The following is a 20272-nucleotide window of genomic DNA, read 5'->3' as shown; positions in this document are numbered from 1 at the left end:
GAAATCCTCTCATCTTGCAGAAAGCCAGATACCAAAATTGCACATCAGGAACAAAATGACACCCAGCTTTCAACAAGCACCTTGGATTATCCTGGGAGGGGAAGACAGGTGTAAGTCTTAGCATAAAATAGCACAAGAAACAATCCAGGAATCCGTCCTGAATGTTCATAAATTCCTTAAGAAAAATCCTTTGGATTTATTTCCACTTCTTACTAATCTACACATTCATGGTAGTAAAAAAAAAAACCACTCCCCAAAAAATGAGTTTTCCCCTTATGACATCATATGCATGTAAGCTGCATGGACTACCAAATATCAGAAATATCCCTGTCACCCACAATAGTCAGGAACTGCTTTAAGTGCCCTTGTAAGAAAACATGTAGTAAGCCAAAGGTTTATAAGTGTTAGTTATGTTTTTGTTCAGGGCTGTTCGGCTTTGCTAGGAGCCCAGTAAATCAGGAGTGGGTTCTGACTGCTGCTACTGCCAGTTCGCTCAGGAACGGCCTTCACGCACATGCACGCTTGATGCACGGAATGCGTGCATGCGCAGTACTTACAAAAAACAAGATGGCAGCACCTATGGTGTTGCCAAATCAGTTCGGGGGCGTAGCAGGCCAAGTTATTACCGTACCTATTCGGCCAAACTGGTCTGAACCCACCTCTGCAGTAAATACTGTAAGCATGTTAATAAAATGTTGTATCTTTAGAGCCGAGGTGGCGCACTGGTTAAATGCAGCACTGCAGGCTACTTCAGCTGACTGCAGTTTTGCAGTTCAGCTGTTCAAATCTCACCGGCTAAAGGTTGACTCAGCTTCCATCCTTCCGAGGTGAGTGAAATGAGGACCCAGACTGTGGGGGCGATATGCTGATTCTGTAAACTGCTTAGAGAGGGCTGAAAGCCCTATGAAGTGGTATATAAGTCTAACTGCTATTGCTATTGCTAGAGTGATTTGATTGTTTTAATGAGCCAAGTTTGGCCACACATTCTACTAAGATAAACATTTTCTTTTTAGGAGTGTGCAAAGCATTCAATGGTTCATGGTGCAAACCAAGCAACCTTCCCTGAAGCCTTAGAACATCACTTCCTCCAAAAGGGATAATATAGGGTCGTGGTGGTGCAGTGGTTAGAATGCAGTACTGCAATTCAATTCTCACTGGCTCATGGTTGACTCCGAAGTCGGTAAAATGAGGACCCAGATTGTTGTGGGGGATAGGCTGAGTCTGTAAACCGCTTAGACCCGGCTGTAAAGCACTGTGAAGCGGTATATAAGTCTCAGTGCTGAGTGCTATTGCTATAGCTGTTTCAATCTGATCAAATACATGTGTGCACAGCTGCTTCATTTTGCTAGCCATTTCAGAGGAAGCACCATTTCTATGTGCACCCATAAATCCAGGCAATTAGGGACAGTCTTCCAAACAGCAATCAAAGCCTTCCCAAAAAATAGGGTTATTTTAAGGCTTTGATGAGGTTTGCTTCTCTAAAGCCGATGTATTTCATTGAAACATCCCTTTGAATGCTTTGCAACTCTAGCTTTTATTCATTGTTCATTTTTAACATTAAGTATGAAAGAGGAATAAAAGGGGGTAAAAAAATCAAGGTGAATTTCTGTACCGTTCAATCAGTCTTACGTATATATTATGCACAAATATTTTCTTTACATTTAGGTGAATTTAATGAAACTTTAAAAGGGGAAACGACATTCAGAAAATAATTCATATAGAATTCATCAACATATATTCAGATCAAATTTCTAAATAGTCCCCCTAGTATTATCTTGATCAAACAAGGAGCTAAGTGAGTAAAAGCTCTCTTTTACCTACGATAAACTTCTATCACCAGGCTTATAAACAGCACAGTTATTTATTATAGATCTCATCCATCCACTGAGCCGTTAACCTTTTACTGCACCATCTACTATGATGAATGAATGGCTGGAGCTAAGTGATTTTGTTTTTATACCAGCAGATGAATCAATTGCCCCTTGAGATATTTGGAAGGGGCACACAGCACTAAAATATGTACAAAATATGCACACTACTGAAAAGAAAAAGGGGGAAACTAAGCCATCTATGATTCTAGTTAATAAATTCAATTCAGTAAGAATTCATTCAAGGTCAGGATAATTTTATTTTTAAAAAGTCTACAATTATTCCACAAAGTGAAGAGGCTTCGCTTGCCTGTCCCTACAATCTTGATTTGTATCCCAAAGATTATCACAGTAAAAATGTAATTTAACTACCTTTACCTTGTACAAAAAAAACATATCTTCTGAAACAATATAGAAATACTGACAGATCAGTCACAAGCATCTGCGTAAGTTTTCCAATGAGCAATAATCCCAAATTTTCAACTTTTGTTTTAAAAGAGCAGGTGTCAGTCATGACGAGGTGTGTTTTGCACCAGTTGTACCATTACTTGTATCATGGGAATCTGTGCATGGTCATTCATGCCCTAGTCATCTCTTAGATGGATAACAGGACCTTGTTCTACTTGGAGCTACCCTTGAAGAGTATTTGGAATCTGAAGCAGGTGCAGAATGCAGCAGTGCACACATTCCTGGAAGCCCCTAGGGCTGCCCCTATAATACCGCTATTGCATGAGCTGCAAAGGTTTCCAGTTTGCTTCCAGAACCAATTCAATGTGTTGGTTGCTACCTTTAAAGCCGTACATGGCATGGGTCCACGGTATGTGAGGACTGCCTTTCCCTAACTAGCTTTCCCCACTTGCGCCAGCTCTAAAGGCCTGCTACAGATCCTCTACACTAAGGAATTCCAGAAGATGGGTTCAAGAAGAAGAGCCTTTTCTACTCTGACCCCCATCCTTTTGGAATACTCTACTACTGGAATTGAGAACTGCTCTCACTCTTTTGCCCCTACGGAAGGTTATTAAGATTTAGCTTTGCCAGTTGACCAGGGACCTCAATTGGGACCCACATCGCTGGAGGTGGGACCCATTAGGTTGTCCCATAATCGCTATGATTAGGTAGAAGTGCATCTACCCAAAATTTTAAAAAAGATTGAGAAAACCACACTGGCATTTTAACCAGCTCTGTTATTTCATTTCTGAAGATCAAAAAACTATCCTACCAATGTAGATAAAGTTCATCATTAGTTTACAATGTTGCCCAAAATGGCATAATACTTGAGAAACTACTAGAAATTCTAGAATTCTTGTGATCATCTGGAGTTGCAGATGACAATTCTATGAACTAGTCTAATTCTTCTACCTAAACACTGTTCTGCCACAGAACTGCCTTAATAAAAGCCAATAAAAAGAGCAAATTTTACTTGCCAAATGAAGACATCTACAACAATGTAGCTAGTCTAGCCACAGGGACTTTATAATAACAGCGAATCCCAAAAAACCCATTTACTCGCCTATCTGATAGAATCATGATGCCAAATGGGGCTTGGAATTCAACATAGAAGACTTTCCTTGAAACAGGACCAGAAGATCAGCATATATCAAATCTGTAACATGAATAGTATGGTCTGCTCTTCTAGGCTGTTACTTACATTCTTATTTAATCTGACTCAATATTCTTACATACGGCCACAGTAAGTTCCTTGGCATAAACAGAGTTCTTAATTAAAATGTGCCTTCTCCATTTACATTTTAAGTTGATATATGTGTGTATCTATGTATGGAAATTAGAGAAATAAGCTATATTTCAGTTATCTTTAGTAAATGCTTATTAATGAACAGGCAAAGGTCAGAAACTCATTGTATTCTCATCTTTCTGCTTTACTTGACCTCTTCAAATGCCAGATGAGATAAATACTATATATTTCTAGGCAGTGGTGGGATTCAAAAATTTTTATTAACGGTTCTGTGGGCATGGCTTGGTGGGCATGGCAGGGAAAGGTTACCGCAAAATTCCCATTTCCTCCCAATCAGCTGGGACTCGGGAGGCAGAAAATAGATGGGATGGGGCCAGTCAGAGGTGGTATTTACCAGTTCTCCAAACTACTCAAAATTTCTGCTACCGGTTCTCCAGAACTGGTCAGAACCTGCTGAATACCACCTCTGCTTCTAAGGCATTGTTTTATGCCCTAGAAGTATATAGTGTTTATCTCATCTGGCATTCGTTTAAGTATTTCTAAGCCTCTAAAGTTTCATGGGAAAGGAGGATGTATAGGAAATAAGATGCTCCTTTCTCTTGACTTCACCAAATCAGCTGCAGCAGGCAGCAGGGAACATCGTTATATTAGAAGGTTAGAAACACTTACTACAGGTGGTTCTCAACTTACAACTGCAATTGGGACCAGAGTTTCCACTGCTAAACAGAGAGGTTGTCAAGTGAATAGCACCCGATTTTGCAACCTTTTGCCCTAGTTGTTAATTAAATTGCTGCAGTTGTTAAGTGACACATGAAGTCATTAAGCAAATCTGTCTTCCCCTATTGACTTTGCTTGTCAGAAGATGGCTAGGAAGGTCTCAAATGGGGATTTCATGGCCCCTGGACACTGCAAACATATAAAATACACGCTGGCTGCCAAGTGCCTGAATTTCAACCAGTGACCACAGGGATGCTGCAGTGGTCATAAGTGCAAGGATCAGTTGTGTCACTTTTTTCAAAGCTGTTGTAACTTCAAATGATTGCTAAACAAATGGTTATAAGCTTGCTTGCTTCTGTGCATGCACAGTGCATTACGTTGGGGCGGAGGGGGAGCCTCCCACAGCTGCCGCTACTGGTTCACCCAAACCGGAGAGAACCAGCTGAATACCATCTCTGGTTGTAAGTCAAGGATTAGCTATAATGACCAAGTGAAATTGAAAGTGTAATTATTTATGGGAAGACTGAGAACTGTTCTCCTAAATAGTAAATTATGCAAATATAATTACAAATGACTGAAAGGCAGAAGCCAATGAGACTTTACCATTTTTAATGCAAAATTAAGTTTCTCTTTCCCCATACAATGCTTTCCTGTTCATTGTTGTATAAAATACGTGGCTTTGTCTTGTTGCCTGAATAAAATGTGCTTGATTGCTTCTCTCTTCTCGTACTTAGCCACAAACAGTCAGAAACTCATACACAGCGAAGTACAGCATTGATGTTTCATAGATTAATTTTTCATCCGTGCCAGATTTCCTTTGGGAGAAAACAGTTCTGATAGTTCTTTTATTTCATTCCACATGCAACAAAATATACTACATTCTAGAGCTGTGAGGTGCTCCAATTTTAAAGGAAGAAGGTGCTTCACAGCATACATGGGGCATTTAAAGCAACTGCATCTTTTTCTGGGATTGTGCAGCTTCCGTCTGTAATAGCAGCACAGCTGAGAGAAAAGATGTGATGAGTTGTTATTGGGGGTGATGAGCATATCCCTATGCACTCCAAAGTACTGGATTCTCTTGGAATCCAAACTGTTGCAGAGTCCTAACGCAAGTAAAACCTTGAGAAGTCCTCCAGTGGAAAATGTCCCGATTTAGCCAGTAAAAAAGCATCGTCAAATGAATACTCCAATATGAGTAATCACAGGGAAGAAAAGGCTTTCATTGGATCTCCATGCATAGCCGAGGTGGTGCAGTGGTTAGAGTGCAGGCTACTTCTGTTCATCACCAGCTGCCAGAAGTTTGGCAGATCGACTCTCACCAGGCTCAAGGTTGACTCAGCCTTCCATCCTTCCAAGGTGAGTAAAATGAGGACCCAGATTGCTGGGGGCAATAAGCTGACTCTGTAAACTGCTTAGAGAGGGCTGTAAAGAACTGTGAAGCGGTATATATAAGTCTAAATGCTATTCATGATTGTACCTCTGGTTCATAGCACTTATTTTAACCATGGTTGATTCTATGTATGTACTAGAACCAAAAATGTCTAAGCATTCTTATAATCTGAAAATTATTTTTTTATCCAACATGGAAAAATAGTTTTTTTTAAAAATGATACTTACAAATACACTAGAAAACAAATCCAGGCACCCAGAAGTCACTGCAAGTTTCTTTCGAATTCATGAAACTAATCTGCAGGGTAAGGGGAAAAAAACAAAAGAAAGAACAGTTAAAGCCAAGAGTTAAGTTTATAAAAAACAGTTTTCTAAATAAATATGCAAAGTTTCCTAGCCTGCAAAAAAGATGTATTAAATCTGCTGGAATTTGGAGAAAAACACTAGAGAGACAAATTTCGATAATGAGGGCAGAAAAATGCTTTCCCTTGTGTAACAGGTCATGTGGTTTCTATAAAGAAGGGGCAGAATCACTACACTACCAGCCTTTTAGCTCCAATTCTAGACTAAGCTAAGTGCAAGGTTGCTCAAACTACTCACTGTTGCTCCCTCACATGTAACGGATTTTCAAATCATAAGGTAAAAGTAAAGGTTCCCCTCGCATATACATGTTAGTCATTCCCGACTCTAGGGGGGATGCTCATTTCCATTTCTAAGCTGAAGAGCCAGCATTGTCTGATGACAATTCCGTGCTCATGTGACCAGCATGATTAAATGCCAAAGGCACACGTAACGCTGTTACCTTCCCACCAAAGGTGGTCCCTATTTTTCGCTTGAATTTTTACATGCTTTTGAACTGCTAGGTTGCAGAAGCTGGGACAAATAACAGGAACTCACTCCATTACACTGCGCTAGGGATTCAAACCGCCAAACTGCCGACCTTCCTGATCAAGAAACTCCGCGTCTTAGCCACTGAGCCACCGTGTCCCCACTTTCCAATCATAACAGGATCAATTAGACTAGGAACTAGGACTGTGAGTTCTAGTCTGCTTTAGGCACTGAAAGCAGGTTACATAACTTTGGGCCAGTCACTCTCTCTCAGCCCAACAAACTTCACAGGGTTGTTGTTGTGGGAAAAACAAGAGGTAGAAGGAGTATTAGGTACATTCACTGCCTTCAATTATTTATTAATAATAAAGGTGGGATAAAATAAATAAATAAATAAAAATAATCCATTAAAATCTCTGTTTCTCTTGTAGTAATATGCAATGTACTTTTCAGATGATTTAGGAAAATATAAATATTTCACTATTATCTTTCTATACAGCAAACCTATCCATGAGATATTTATAACTATATACATAAATATATATACTAGCTAGACTCTTGATTCTAGGCAGCTTGCAATCATAAATAGCAAATGTACAAATCCAAAACAAGTTATACTTTCAATGCCTTCCTACCACTGTCTGACTAATTCAAATTCTCATGTGGAAAAAAGCACAGTTTTACATTCTTCCTAAAGTTTACAGTTGCCACCCCTCAGGGTCAAGTGAGACCCTTATCTCTCACACTGACTTCAAAAATGGGAGATGGTATAACTCCAAGGGTACTTTTTCAAATGACAACTGTTTTTTTCCTTGAAAATGTTTCACTTCTCATTCAAGAAGCTTCTTGGGAAACTAAACATTTTCAAGTAAAAAACCCAAGAAGGTCCAATTGCCGTTTGGAAAAACATTTTTGGGAGAATCATGACCTGGATGACTGAGAATCTCAATAGAAGAGATTATATAATATATTAGGTGGGTGGAAGCCATTTAAGCATGTTGAAAATAAGTGCTGTTAAGAGTTTTTTTAAACTTTTGGGGGGTTTTGAACCCTGCTACTGGGTGAGAACCAGAGGTGGTATTCAACAGGTTCTGACCAGTTCTGGAGAACCAGTAGCGGAAATTTTGAGTAGTTTGGAGAACTGGTAAATACCATCTCTGACTGGCCCCGCCCCATCTATTCCCTGCCTCCCATATTCCAGATGATTGGGAGGGAATTGGGATTTTGCAGTAACCTTTCCCTGCCACGCCCACCAAGCCACGCCCACTAAGATGCCCATCAAGCCATGCCTTCAGTCCCAATAGTAAAAAGTTTTGAATCCCACCACTGGTGAGAATATCTGATAATTCAGAGTAAAGTGTCATCAATATGCCCATAATACCTAGACTCTGGTCTTGCCTTGATGTTGTGGAGTCTCGGTGTCTGGAGCCTGTGGGAGTCTGGATGGGGAACATCATCTATAGATATCTTGCTATATCCTAGCAAGACCAAGAGACTTCAGGTTTTAGGGTCCCTATGTTCTATCCCAAACAGAAACTGTGTCCAACTGTGTTCAAAGAGCAGGTGGCAGCCAAGGCTAGGAGAATGTAGCTATATGTTGTGTATCCATTGTGCCTATTCTTGGACCTAGAAGCCCTGTTCACAGTCATCATGCCTTTACCACCTCCCAATCTGCAAATCTACATAGGCTGCCCTCGAAGAGCATTTGGAAGCTTCAGCTGATGCAGAAGGCAGCAGGGCAGGTAGTTATGGGCACTTTTCATTCAGCTCATGTGACATATTTGCTCTTCATACTGCATTGGTTCCCTGTATGCTTCCAGGTTCATTTCAAGATGTTGGTAGTGAGATATAGGCCCCTCATGGCATGGGGCCAGGTTACTTGCAGTTCTGTTTTTCCCAGCTATATCTCCTTACCCTGTGAGATCTGGTAGGAATGGAATGCTCTGAGCCCCTTCCATTAGGCAGTGTCATCTGGCGGAAATCTTTTCTGTACGTTGGTTGGCCTCTGGAACATTATTCCCCAGAGATTAGACTCCCACCCGACATTCATAATCTTATGTTGTTGATTATGTTGTCTACTTTTAGCTTAGCTTCTATGTTTGTCATTTATTATTTTGCTGTTTTTATCTTGTTTTTATTTCCTGTTAACTGCCCAGAGTTAAATGTTTGAGATGGGTGGCCATATAAATTGAATAAACAATAATTTAAATACTTAGACACTTCAACATTCATATTACTAGTAATAATTCTAATTAATACAATTAATCCATTAATGACCTAATGAATATAACAACAGTATAAAAAAAACACAATGTTGTAATTTTTGGTAGGACAAATGTGTCAGAGGTGCAAGTTTGAAGTGTTTTGGCTTAATTATTTGTGGTCTTGGCCTGACTGTAGAAAGTTATATTAATACAATGTGGTCAGTATTAAACCTCATTCCATTTTTTTTCTTCAAAAATATCTCTGATTTCTGTCTAAAAAGGTAACAGATGCAACTCCAAGCCGCAGGTTTCCCTTATAGAATTGTTTTTTTCTTGCACAATGAGTCACTTTATGCCTCTAAATATCCTAGTTTCCTCTCTACAGAACTCTTGTCTGTTAGATGGTAGTTTCACAAGAAACTTATTTATTTTTTATTGTTTGGTCTACATGCAGCTGTTTTAGTTTCTGAGACAACAAAAAGCACTTTGTTAAAGACCCCTTGATTCTTTCCAAGACATGAGCCTGGATACCCGTAATATTATTCTGAAAATTGAAATGAATATGAGGCCTTGCTAGGATTGAAAACATTTACTATACCACTGAATTGTTCACAAGTGATTATATTAAAGGTGGAATTGCATCCAAATATGTATTCATTTTTTAGAGTTTTGAGGCATACCATAAAACTGCAAGTGTGACAGGTTCTTGCCCAAAGGTTTTCTGAAATTCAAAATCATTATTTCAGAAAGATTATTTTGAAGATTGTAATCAAAGCAATATTATCCCAACTCATTTTACTATACAATATGAGATTGGGGTCACTGTGACAATAAAATGCAAAGTTATACAAATATGGAGTTGTATTCTAATTCTATTTTAAAAATGTTTCAGTGGCATATTAATATCTTTTAATTTTCATTCTTTGCAAAATAAATGCCATGTAGGAACAATAGTATTTTTCTGACACATTCTTTTCTACTACCATATCATAAAAAACACACACACAATATGCCCTGTATTTTTGATTTGTAAAATATAGTCCAAAAAAAAAATCTCAAGCAGTTTAATACTGTGGAACATTATTGTGTTCCAATATTATTACACGATACTGAATGGTTTGGGGCGGGGGTTGTCTAAATTCTTAAATTTTCAATCATTAATTTATGAGCAAACATGAATTCATTTTTAAGGAATCGCATCTTTTAGAAGAATTGCTTCATCTGATATTCCTGAAATTGTTTACTAAATTTTATCATGATACTCATATTATTATTATAATGGGAAAACAATCTAGCCTTCCCTTTTCTTATTATGAAATATTGACTCTGATATAGAGTCAAATCATGGTTTAATATTATTTGAATGAACCATGAAGAGGCAATACATTCTCTCATGGGAAAATATGATAAATATACTGATTCTGGTTGATTGGTTAGTTATGATTTGAGCAAAACAAAGATTGATACAATTATATGCAACAGCAAAAAAAAAATTTTTTTTTACAAAATCTGAAATACATTAGAAAGCGGCAGCACATAAGGAATTTCTGAGCTACTTTTATAGGTCTGGGAAAAATATATACTGTCTATAACTCAATATAGAATCAACTAATCTCATTTGCTATCATCAAAATTATGCTATTATATAAATCTGCAGCCAGACCTGAATCTCATTATCAGATGATTTACACCATTACTGTGCTTTGGAGACACCAATTAAACAAGGACAGCAGTTCGTAAGGTCACAGCTAATTAATCCGAAAAAGTATAAATACACTTTAATATACACCGCTTCATGTAGAGAATTTGGGAACAAAGCATCAACCTCTCATAATGGGCTACACAATTTAGTATGAAGGTTAAATACACATAGACACTTAACTCAGCCTCTATGTTCAAATATATATTTTATTGCATATAATTTTTGGAAAGTAAATGGGGAAGGATAGGCCATCAAAAAGAACAACATTGGGAAGATTTGCATCTGAAAGCTTTGATGCTTAGGGCAAAATGCAAGTAAGCGACAAGACAAGAAAGAGCGAACCATGTCCAGTGATCCTGAGCAAATTAAAGCCTCCTGTTGTTCAGATAACACCTCAGAACGGGGACTCTGCTTGAGGCTGCATCATTACTGAAGCAGTCAGGCAGAGAAGCTGAAGAACTAAATATATAAGGCTTAGTGTGTTCAACATACTTTCATCCAAGCAACATCCTAAAATATCTCTTTTTTCAGCAAATGTTTTTCGGGCTCTGTCTGACACAACAGGCAAGCAATCTGACATTGACTGAGATCACTTTATTCTAGAGTATTGAACATTTCTTCTCTCTCCTGCAGATACCCCCATCTTGCCCTTATAATGTCGATTTATTTTCCAAAGCACCGCAAGGCAGGAGCAGAAACAATGGATGGAAACAAATTAAGGAGAGAAGCAACCTGGAATTGAGGAGAAGCTTTCTAACAGTGAGGACAATGGAACAGCTTGCCTTTAGAAATCGTGGGCACTCCACAGTGACGTGCAGTCAGGGGAGGCAGTCAGGGGAGGCAGAGCCTCACCACTGTCATCATGAAAAGAAAAAAAAAGGAAAAGGAAAAAGGCAAGAGCTTAGGTCAGGCTGAGCTAGTTGCTGCCAGAGTCACCATGGATGACTCTGCTTAACTGTTTAAAAAAGCCTCTAAAAAAGCGCCCTCTGCAAGAGGAGGCAGGAGAACCACATGCCTCATCTGGTCTGACTTTAGGCATTTTGTGATCACTCGAGCAGAGTTAAGCAAGGGTTAAAAGCTGAAAAATTCCTGACGTAGATGAGGCACGTGGTTCTCCTGCCTCCTCCTGTAGAGGGCGCTTTTTAGAGGCTTTTCTAAACAGTTAAGCAGAGTCATCCATGGTGAGGCAGCAACTCAGCCTGACCTCAACTCTTGCCTTTTTCCTTTTACATTTTTTTTCCTTTTCATGATGGCAGGCAAGAGCAGAGTTGAAATCCTCTCTGAAACAGCTGGAAAAGGTACGTGTGGGTCAGAGGGAGGGGGAGGAATTCAAACTTCATCCTCCTGGTGTGGGACTTTGGGCAAAGGCTGGAGGGAAGTGCTCTCCCACCCCAAGTGTAGTTTGATTGTAGGCAGAGCCACGTTGTCTTTTCAAACCTGGGCTGGATCCTTCCGGGGCTGGGGGAAAGTGTGTGTGCTCCGGTATGGCTTTTTGACTGGCTTCCTGCCTCCTCTTGTGGTCTCCCTGACTCCCTCCAATCCAACTTCGTGTGTGTGTGTGTGTGTGTGTGTGTGTGTGTGTGTGTGTGTTTTTGAGAGAAGGGGAGGGAGAGAAGGAAGAAGGAGGGGAAGGGAGAAGAAAAAGAAAAAGAAAGAAGGAAACTTATTTTTGCAAAGGAAAAACAAATGCTGTCACTTTAAATCTTGACTGAGCATCCCTGGCTGAGGAATTCTGGGAGTTGAAGTCCACAAGTCTAAAAAAATTGTGTCAGTGCCTCACCAGCCATAAACCTCACCGCACGTCACTGGCACTCCATCACTGGAGGTTTTTAAGAAGAAACTGAACAGTCACCTGTCTGAAATGGTATAGGTTCTCCTGCTTGAGCAGGGGCTGCACTAGAAGATCTCCAAGGTCTCTTCCAGCTCTATTCTGATTCTGATTGTAAATCTCTCCACCCCACTGGAGCCATGAAATGCATCCTACAACAAAAGGGCAAGTAACCCTATGGTTATAACCAGTTCTTAAGGTAAACAGACAGATTAAAATCAAACACTGTTTGTTTACTAAAAAAAAAAAAAAAAGCAAAGACTAATTGGCTCACATTTGTTCAAGATATCCATTAAAGTCTAACACATATGACCTCTTCAGGGTTCTAATTGGATCAGGGAAAGGCAGGAGATAGGCAGCTTATACACCCTTAGCCTGACGTGTGTAAACTACACAATCTACATGTCCTCTGGAGATCCTAACAAACATTTCCAAAGGTTGTTCCAAGTTATACCCTCAACATTTCTCTATGCATTATGACCACATTACTGCAGAAAAGCCAAAAACCAGGAGGCAGGTGTTATCTCCTAATGCCTATTTGGCAATGTCTACATCCCCAACAGACACTATGTGATGTGTGAACTAAATTTCAAGTGCCCAACTTCTTTCATGCTTGTCTCCTCCACCCATGTTACATGGGTAAATTTTGAATATATGACTCAAAAATAAGACAGTTATCTTTACGAAGTTAAATGATTTACACCTTTACCGTAATAATGTACAAAAAAATCAAGCTTAGGAGATGATGAACAGCAAATTTAATATATAGCAATAGCAATAGCAATAGCAATAGCAGTTAGACTTATATACCGCTTCATAGGGCTTTCAGCCCTCTCTAAGCGGTTTACAGAGTCAGCATATTGCCCCCGACAATCCGGGTCCTCATTTTATCAACCTCGGAAGGATGGAAGGCTGAGTCAACCTTGAGCAGGTGAGATTTGAACAGCCGAACTGCAGAACTGCAGTCAGCTAAAGTAGCCTGCAGTGCTGCATTTAACCACTGCGCCACCTCGGCTCTAATATATGCTTGGTGATACACCTATGGAAAACAGCATTTGTCACATTTTGGGTTTTCAGGTGTCCATAGGATAGAGTACACTCCAAAGTATGTGTGTATCTTATAGTGACTAGGACACAGAGATAAATTTCAATTATTTCTACCTTAATTTCTCTAGAAAGGAAAGAAGTAGCTAAAGTGGTGCAATAGAATGAGCAATTAATATATCTCTGGAATCCAAACAATGACTAATATAGAACTCTGACAGGACCTCCACTTCCTCCCTTGCTCATACCATAAAGCAAACACAAAACAATAATCATAGGAGTTGTGACATATTTCCAAGTTACTTCTTCCTGCTCTTCACTTTCAAAATGAGGATCTCACAAGCCTCTCCCTAATTTTCTTAAATATGACAAACTGTATCCTGGCAATGCTGATTTTCCCATATTCTGCAATCATATCTTTATTTCGGTACATTTCTTTCAATGAGGCTTTCAAGGTGTACATTTAAGCTAATTTGGTTTTCATCAAGAAGAAAAGAAAGTCTGCAGTTCTGAAAGGAAAGCACATTCGTAGCAAAACAATGTGAAGCCATATGACACTGTCATGGTAGCCTAACTAACAATACACGTCTGATTTTTACATCTGCCAAGAGACCAACCCTCAACGTTATTATGAAAACATTTTTTGTAGCATGTGGTTCCCAAAAAGATAGATGCCGTTAAGAGATAACACAAAACTCAATTTCCTACACACCAGACAACAGCAGACAACATTGTATGCTGATGTTTACTAGCAATTTAACTGTCTAAATATTTCATAATGTTGTTCACCAGAGAATATAAGAGGGACCATTATTGACTTGCTAGTTGTCTGTGAATTGTTTTGCCTGATTGCTGTAAATGTACTTGTGCTCTCAGTTTAAATACACAACCTATTTTAAAGCTTGTATAAAATACACACCTGATTAAACGAATTCTACTTCTGTCCCAGTAGTGGGATTCAATTTTTTTTACTACCGATTCTATGGACATAGCTTTGTGGGTGTGACTTTGTGGGTATGGCAAGGGAAGGATACTGCAAAATTTCCATTCCCTCCCCTCTCCTGGGGTAAGGTTACTGCAAAATCCCCATTCCCTCCCCTCTCCTGGGGTAAGGTTACTGCAAAATCTCCATTCCCTCCCCACTCCATTAACCTGCTTTCCAGCTCTGTTCTCCTGTATAGGGCAACAAAGAAGCTGGGAGGCAGGTGAGGCAGGGTCAGCCTATTTGCTGGTTCTCCAAACTACTCAAAATTCCCACTACCGGTTCTCCAGCACCTGATAGAACTGGCTGAATACCACCTCTGGTCTGCCCGCCTAGGCCCACCTAGGTTTCATTACAGATGTGTCTCAGACCCAGAGTGTTTTTAACCTCTCACCTCAATGCTGGAATATGCAAGATGCTTATGGACCTATACACTGTATCATTATGTCCATTTGCCTGTCCTGTTAGCGAAATCTTAATAAAGAATAAAGAATGTTTTTTAAAGCTACTATTAATGTTACTCTAAAAATAGAAATAAGGACACTTCTATAGAAACTAAAACGTGCTGGTCTTCTATTCATATGTATTGTGAATATGTATTTCTTTAGATTATACCAAAATCTTTCTTTAGCTCTGGAAAATGCAAGCAAATGAAACTTATACTGCTGGGAAAAATGGCTGCGCTTCCAGTGCTTACTAAAAGAGAGTCATATTTGTCTCTCTTGATTAAACTGAAGAGGATTTCCCAGCGAATCACCAAAACTGACATTGTTGATAGATAGCCAATCTCAGAATTACCAGTTACTCACCAAAGTAACTTTTGGTGTGTATTTTAATTACTTTTACAGAACCTGGTGGCTGATGCCAGCATCTGACCTTACCAGTTTACACATTTAGGAACAACAACCAAAACAACAACTGGAGTAGTAATTGATTGGAATTTTCCACATTCATAGGAATGTTTGAAAACAAAAGCTTGGTTCCAAAAGAGCCTGGTTTGATTACAAGGTGCAAATAAGGCTGAAAAGAGCTGTAAAAATTTTATAGTATTGAAGTTCTGGGAGAAGGGGAAACCTCCAGAAAGGAAAAGGTTTACATGCAAAATGACAGTTACAGCATCCCTATGATCACGTGACTTACATTCAAATGCTTGACAACTGACTCAGATTTATGACAGTTGCAGCATCCTGGGATTCCATTTTATGCCATTCTGACAAGCAAAGTCAATCTGGGAAACCAGATTCACTTAACAACTGTGTAACTAATTTAAGAACTGCAGTGATTCACTTAACAAATGTGGTGAGAAAAGTCATAAAATGGAGCAAACTCACTTAGCTAATTTCTCACAACATAAATTTTGGGCTCAATTATGGTCATAAGCTGCAGGACTGCCTGCACTCCAAATCAACTTTATCCTATTAAAGTGATGTCCATCACGTTTTGTTTTAAAAGGCAGCTAGATTTGCAGCTTCAAAAAGTACTGTGATTAACAGGTGCTAAATTAGCAAAAGAGCCTTTAAACTGGTGAATTTCATAGTTTTATTCTGAAAAGTAGGAGAGTATAATTCAGCACTGGAAATATTTTGTACAAAGCATTCAAGTGTTTTTTCCCTGAGAAAACAGAGGAAATAGATTATCTTCAGGGCCTATCAGTGAAGACAGAAATCATTTTTTGTTTTTCTTCCTCTTTAGCTGTTTCTCTCTCTGTCTCTGTCTCCATATATAGTACATAGCAATAGCAATAGCAGTTAGACTTATATACCGCTTCATAGGGCTTTCAGCCCTCTCTAAGCGGTTTACAGAGTCAGCATATCACCCCCACAGTCTGGGTCCTCATTTCACCCACCTCGGAAGGATGGAAGGCTGAGTCAACCTTGAGCCGGTGAGATTAGAACTGCTGAACTGCAGATAACAGTCAGCTGAAGTGGCCTGCAGTACTGCACCCTAACCATTGCACCACCTCGACTCTATAAACCAGAATGCTAAAACCATTATAATCACATGCTATTTGCCAACTGCCTGAATATTGATCATGTGGCCATGGGGATACTGTGACTGTTTAAGTGTGAGCCACTCACACTTAAGTCACTTTTTTCAATGCCATTGTATCTTCAAACAGTCACTAAATGAATGGTTGTAGGTATTCAATTTAAAAATGATCACAACTCTAAGAAAAGTTTCCAATTGAATTATCCTTTCATCTTCAAAAAAGTTAATCATGGCCACAATCCATTTTGTCTTGAGTAATGCAACTACCTTTAATGGTCCAAAGCTAAAAGCGGTGATCCAAACACAAACTGTATTAGTGAATACCTGCCTGAAATTGGTAAATTTCATTAGGGAACAAAAGCAGGTGACTGTTACAACATATGGGTGAACAACCTGGAAAATTCTAAGGTTAGCAATTAGTGGAGTGTTTACATCTCAAGCGCTGTAACACTGGGTAGCTGCACTTCAAAAAATAGCTGATAACTGAAGGAGAACACAAGAACTGCCTTTGCGGTTGTTTTTCTGGCTGTATAAGCATCAAACTGAAAAAGATTTGGATTTGTAAAAGCATAATTCATTTGATAAAAGAAATCTGAAACTTTAATCCAAAGGGACAAGGCAATTTTCTCTTTTAACTTAATTTATTGTCTAAAGGAGGCTTGCCCAAATAATCATGTCATTTAGGTAAGATGAAACAAACACAGCTCAAGAAGTTAAGCCCCAGAAGAAGGAAGGATTTGCCTTTATTTATGACCTGCAAGAACCGAACAATCCCACATATGCTCTTTTGCTGGAAGTGGGGAAATATTTCATTGCCTTTTTTTTTCTTTTTTTCTTTTTTTGCATTCCTCCCTACCAATTCCCTGCTCAAAATCGTTTTAAGCATGCATTAATTTACTATTTGGCATTCAGAAATTTTATAAAAGGGAGATGATGCATGCTATGGTCAGAATGTATCATTGTTCATATGGTCTCCTGACATTTTTCTCCTTTTTGTTAATATAGCATTGAGGCCGGTTTTATTTTATTATTATTTTTACTATAATTAAAGATAAAAACCTCTTGCCAATGCATTCTAATACTCAGATTTCAACTCACCAAGAAACTAGAATAATGAATGCTCTTGACTACTTAGCAAATACATTATTTCCAAGTCAAATACTCTCCACATCTCTGTTTACTACTCGTTTTTCATTATCTCTCAGTAATTCAAAGGTTGGTGACTCAAAGTCAGAGACAAGAGCTAAAATGAGCTGCTTAATGCTGAAACTGGATGAAGTTCCGTGACTTCAAGTGCACGCAGTCAATCAAAAGAGAACAAACGCAATAGAAACAATAAATAAATAAATAAATTGTAAAAAGCACAGATAAGAATCAATGGCATCATCAGAGCCTATATGACTTTCTGTTTGTTCGTTTGTTTGTTTCAAATACCAAATACAGTGAAAGACACCAACAATGTTGAAAAATAAAGAGGAAGCTTGCAGGGTTTTTAAAGAGTGTTTCACACTGCAAGTCTATTTGATTACCATTTCAAAGGGGGGGGGAATTACATCCTTTAAGTTATAACCTTATCATTTCTCCTACCCAGATGTGGAAGGAAAGGAAGAAAAGGCAAAGAATTAATCTGATTTCACACGTTATCAATGTGTAGCTATCATAAGCAAGGAGGTCAAAGGCTGCTTGCTGATGGTGGGATATCTTGAGAAGACATTGAATACAAATACATAGCTGCAACTTAATGACATGTATAAAGCCAGAATTAACAAGCTAATGAGTAAGAATACAGCAATGCCCATTCTGAGTATAACTACAGACAGTGCTGCCTGAATTAATTCCTCTTGTGCTATGTATTTCAAGTGCTTAATTTTTCATACCAATGGGAAAAAAGTGCCTGAAAGATTGCCTGTAAAAAATTAATAATTTTATTTTAAACATTTCAGATATGATCCTCTTGGGATGAATCCTGTTTCTCCATAGCTTTCTCTCTGGATGGATCTCATATCATAAAATCTTCTTCTATGAGATTGATCTTGTAGCTCTTTTGTCTTTTTAGTACTGGGGAAATGTCGTCCCAGACTTTTCAATAGTTTTTAAATAAGATGACTTCTCAGTCATACCAAGATTCATATCTGAAAGAGTGACTCAATCAAAGCTGTCAATTAGATAATAGGCAGAGACCAGCAAAGCCTGGAAAACTTAAACTCTGATGAAACCAGTCCTGAACAGCAAGTTTTGCATCTCTCTCCCATTATTTTATTTATTTATTTATTAAATCGATTTATAGGCCGCCCAATCTCAGACCTACCAGGTAGACCAGACCAGGAGATCAACTCCACAGAAAAACTAACATTAGTTTTATTGAGATTGGCCATACAAATAGTCCTCATTTAGTGACTGCCTCCTTTAGCAATCATTCATAGTTACAATGGGGATGAAAAAGTAACTTTATGAACATCCCTCCCATCTATAACTTCAGAAGGTCCATAAACCAAAGGAAAGCTGTAGTAACCCAAGTAGCTGCAGTTTCACTTAGCAATCATTTTGCTTAGTAATTAAGTTGCCGGTCCCAGTTAATTGGTTGTAAATGAGGATTACCTGTTATAACCGAATCTTGCCAGTCTTCCACATCTTCATTTTTCATCAAGCGGCAACAAATTGTACAAATTATTACTTTGTACAATTAGAGAGGCATCTGAACAATATGATTGGTTTCTGAACATTATCTAATTATTCTTTAAAAGACTTTTAAACAGACCAGTTTCTGCCTCTCTCAGTCAAGGTCACCTATCTGCACGCAGAAGCTTTTAGAAAAGGAAAGGACCAGCTCCACCTGGCTGGCCTTTGTTCTTCTGTCAGCAACTCTACTCAGTCTGGCATCTACCGGTACTAGATAAGAAAAATGTCCCCAGCCAGAGAAGAGTTGAAGAATCAGAAGAACTTGGCCATCTAAAAAAATGTGGAGCTATAATATTATTAATCTATTCTTACTCCTATTTTATCTGGATTGTACCAATAGGTGCATGGATGTGTAATCTACAAGGAATATTAACAGAATTCACTCTGCAGGATTCATGATACTGTCCTTTTCTTTCCTCCCATTGTCTTCAACATTTGATTAGCTTTTTAGTCTTAATCTACACTATAAGCAATTTATAACTTCTGTAGTCAGCAGAAGAGACAATTCATCTTACCACAATCTGGCAACTTTGGTAGCTGCAGCACTCTCCTCTTCCTAAATCAAGCACCAGATAGGAATGTCATCGCTATAAGAAGGAAATGATGGCAGTGGCAAAACAGACTCCCAAAAGGGTGGTAGGAAGGTCCAACATGATGGATTCTGTGGATGGTTTAGGAATCACCACTTGAGAGAACCAAGTGGGTACATCCACTACATGCCTACGTGGAAGGACACAAGCCAGGACAAAAACCCTATTTTGCATTAACACACAGTTCATTTATAAATGTGCCGTATGCAAAGGTCTAGTGACATGGAAAAGGCTGACAAATACATAATTAAAAACAAGGAAACCTGCATGAGTTTGAAAGGAAAAAAAATAAAAACTGTGGTAAAGACATACACCCAACCTGCATAAACATATTACTGAATAAAAATATCGGAATATTAAAAAAATAATTTCTTAAAATAGTACTTGTTGTGGAACTACATTCTCAAATCTCTGGACAATGCATTTCTTTGGAGAAGAACAGTGGGAGGGTTTGTTTGCTTCGTTTTGTTTTTAATGTGGAAGAGCACCAGTCGTATTACATTAAAAATTAAGGATCAACATCATTTAAAAAAAACATGATATTCCCATTTCGGTGAGTTGTTGAACATCACAGGGGAAAAAAAACCTGAGGGCTACCTAATGCCCTATGTTAGCTGAAAGACTATTCTTATTCATTACCTAGATAGTCATTTTGAGGGAACACCTAATAACAATGAATCAAGGCACAGAGACACCCAAGTGAGAATATAACTGTATTGCAGAAAGGAATCCAGCTTTCACTCATTAACTATCCTTGGG

General features: G+C 38.6%; 1 protein-coding gene across 1 annotated transcript in view; it reads right to left on the bottom strand.

Annotated features, from left to right (window-relative positions):
- Positions 1-20272, bottom strand: part of SOX6 (SRY-box transcription factor 6) — a 476183-nt gene that overhangs the window by 395701 nt on the left and 60210 nt on the right. The window contains exon 2 of the mRNA XM_087717470.1: positions 5896-5965. The gene's annotated coding sequence lies outside the window, so the exon portion shown is untranslated. The remainder of the gene's footprint in view (positions 1-5895; positions 5966-20272) is intronic.

The sequence above is a fragment of the Thamnophis sirtalis genome, unplaced genomic scaffold (assembly GCF_051295495.1).
Source record: "Thamnophis sirtalis isolate CommonGarterSnake01/CBP01778 unplaced genomic scaffold, rThaSir2_p1.2 scaffold_1, whole genome shotgun sequence".
Taxonomy (NCBI): Eukaryota; Metazoa; Chordata; class Lepidosauria; order Squamata; family Natricidae; genus Thamnophis; species Thamnophis sirtalis.
The sequence above is the reverse complement of the archived record's forward strand: the minus strand, read 5'-3'. Positions and strand labels throughout refer to the sequence as shown.